Below are 3173 nucleotides of genomic sequence, written 5' to 3'. Positions count from 1 at the left end.
ATCCCCCACACCCCTCTCCCCTCCTGCCTCCCTTGCTCTCCTCACCTGCCCGGGTGAGCTCTTCTCCCTCCTCCCTGGGAATAACCACCCATTGTATTTCACCAAGCATAGCGCAGGGGTGTGCTTGCCTCCCGAAAAAGCCCCCGAGAGGCCCAGGAGCGGGTGGCCCAGGCGGGGATCCCGCCGTGTGTGGGGGGATGCTGGCCGGGATGGTTCGTGTCTGGGCCCAGAGCTGGCAGCGCTGGCCTTTCCCTGCTCTTATAAGTTTTCAACACCACATGATCATGTTGGTTTTTTTTTTTTTTTTTTTTATGTAGAAGTAGCCAATGCAAACACTTGATCAGAGATGTAAGAAAAAAACAACCCTGAATGAGGTTAAAATACACCATCCTGTTACATATGAATCCATAATCTTTTAGAGGTAAAGCAGTATGACCAAAAAAGACTCAGTGCTCATTCATATCACTCAAGAAAAAAAACCTACTGAGGAATTCCCTTCATCTGTGATTTTTCCCTGCAATCTGTCTTGATTGTATACCGTCACTGGACTGCCAGTCCCTTGCTGGGCTAAAATAGTGCTTTGGAAAGAAGCTCCTTCTCTCTGCATGAAGCTGGCAGATGCCCGCTTTGAGCAGGCACTGCCTGAAGGAGAACAGCTTCATAACCTGAACAGCACAGTGTGAATTTGAGTCTTAAAATAATGATGGAATACTTCACTTTTCTGAAATGCAGGTTTCCCCACTGTTTCTTGGTATACCCGCAGCTGTCCACGTGCTTATTCTTTCCATTTCTTTAATGCTTTCCTTCATATGTGCTCCTTTTTGAGTAAAACGTAATTTTTGGAAGCCCAGCTGTGAGATCTTCAAGATCAGTTATCTCCAGTTGATTGATGCCACCTCTTACTTCCTCCTGTGTTCATGAGAACATGAGAGTAGCTGTGATCTCTCAGGTCACTGATCCATTCTCCTGTTACTGAGCACAACATCATATAATCTGGTTAACGAACTTCTCCGTGAGAAATAGTGTCACAATGTGTTTCGTCAACGTCCTGGGAAAGCATTTTAAAAAATATTGTTGTTTTCTCCTGCAAGCTTATTTCCCTCATTCCTCTTAAAAGAACTAGATAGCATCCAAAATGTCAAATATTCACTCAGTTCCCTACAGCAGGCCCCCAAAGAGGTCTCTAAAGCTCCATTGCAGCATCTATTGAGAATGACTGTCTCTGCTTTGCAAACCATCTGGTAATGAAAGTGGACGTTTTTGCATAATCACTGCAACAATCACTTCAATTTGCTTTTCATCAGCAAAGGGAAATCTGACTGTAATAAAACTCTGTCTGGAATAGTTTGTATGACTTCTTTTTGCATAAAAGGTATTGAGCATAACATTTTCTCCAGTGTTTATGTATACAGAATGTGGAATATTGTTTTCTTGCTCAAACATACCTGTTTGCGCTGGAAATACTGGCACTGAAAGATCTGCTACCAAATACATTAGTAAGCCGGCCTTTTTTTTTTTTTTTTTTTAATTTCCAGCAGATTTGCCAAATAACTTATTAGAAATGCCAATGTTTTTCATATTTTCTTTGCAGACTAAAATATTTAGTCACGGTTATTGCCATTTTTTTTCTCTTTCCTCATTTATTTCTGGTTTCTCTCCTAATTTTCTTTTTTTTTTTTTTTTTTTGTTTTCTCTATTAATGCCCAACAAGATCAAAAATGACAAAGACACTTACCTTTTCCAATATGCTTTATGTGTAGACAGGATCCTTTCTTAGATCAATATCAGTATCACCATTATATAATTCCATAAATCATGTTAGATGAAACTGTTGAAGAGAAGGGATATTTAACTTTGGTCATCTGTAAATAATATGATATACGCAAAACCAGTTTCACCTCTTTCCCAAAGGCTGTAGATATAGGAGCTACACGAATACGAGCAAGTTTGGTCTGTATTGGTACATAGTTTACCCAGCTTGTAGCAGACCAGTCCGTGTGAATATGTGCAGCCATTCCAGGACCACTAATAAAACTGAACGATTTCATAAACCTGAGAGGTTTGTCCCTGAGACAAAGAAACTATGAAAGAATACTTTTAATTAATGCACGGTAGGAACAATTTGTTTTCACAGATCTCTGTATACTTTTTACTTATTTTTCTTCAGACTTTTTTAAAGGCTTGCTAGTCTTTTTTTTTTTTGCCCTCAACAATCAAGAAAATGCCTATGCTAATTTTATAGAACCCTAGTTTTTTAATCAGTACTTCACTGTAATTCACTGCTTGTCAAGGAGAGGAAAATTCTAGTGCTTTTTTTGATGCAGTGGGCTGGAAACAAAGTAATAACATCTAGCTCAAGAGTGAGCACTGGTTCTCATTGAATTCATTTACCTTCATTATACAGAACCTTTTCACTGTTTGAAAGATTGCCTGGTGTTTAATATTACTATGTGAAAACCCTGAACCCAAGTCTCTGGTGTCTTTTGGCCACTGAAACTCCTTTGCTGGGCTGCTAATGAGCTGGTAGAGCTTAAGAAATACCCAGGATTAACTTTCATTCTAACATAAACATTTATAAGCATGAATTAGTTATGGTGTTGCCTCAAGCACTGAAAAAGTGAAAAATATCTGCCTGCTTTTAGCATACATCCTGCTTATTTTTGTACAGACTGTGCTGGCGGAAGAATATGATGACACACTGTAGCTAGTTTACTTTTTGTGAATATCTGGCATCAGGAAATAAAAAAGCATAAAGCACTCCATTGCTTGTCAACATGAATAAATCTGCAGTTTGAGCTATGCTGAAAACAATGGATGCTGGATTAATTCCTGCAAGCGTTGTATCACACTCTTATGGAAGACTCAGCAGATTTCATATGGATTTTTCTAAATGTTACAGGTGACGTGAGTGAGTTTCACAAATGATGTTTACTGTAGCAGAGTGGGCTGAAGCTGCTTGGCACACAATGTCTTTTCTAGTGGATCTTTTTTTGGTTGGTATTCCTACCAGATATTTGGTATGGTGGAACAAAAGATTTTAATGATTTTGATGATTTTATAAGTTGTTCATAAGTCAAATGGTGGAAAATGACTAAAGGGACATATGACGTCTAATGTTTCTTTCAGTCACTGAAGATCTCGTTAGAAGGCGTGCGGAGCATAACAACTGTGAA

The 3173-nt window shown here is 39.0% G+C and overlaps 1 protein-coding gene across 1 annotated transcript in view; it reads left to right on the top strand.

The window, feature by feature from the left end:
• LRRC6 (leucine rich repeat containing 6) overlaps positions 1 to 3173 on the top strand; it is a 40461-nt gene that overhangs the window by 348 nt on the left and 36940 nt on the right. The window lies entirely within an intron of this gene.

This window comes from Charadrius vociferus, unplaced genomic scaffold (assembly GCF_000708025.1).
Source record: "Charadrius vociferus isolate BGI_N301 unplaced genomic scaffold, ASM70802v2 scaffold2, whole genome shotgun sequence".
In the NCBI taxonomy this organism is placed as follows: domain Eukaryota; kingdom Metazoa; phylum Chordata; class Aves; order Charadriiformes; family Charadriidae; genus Charadrius; species Charadrius vociferus.
The sequence above is the reverse complement of the archived record's forward strand: the minus strand, read 5'-3'. Positions and strand labels throughout refer to the sequence as shown.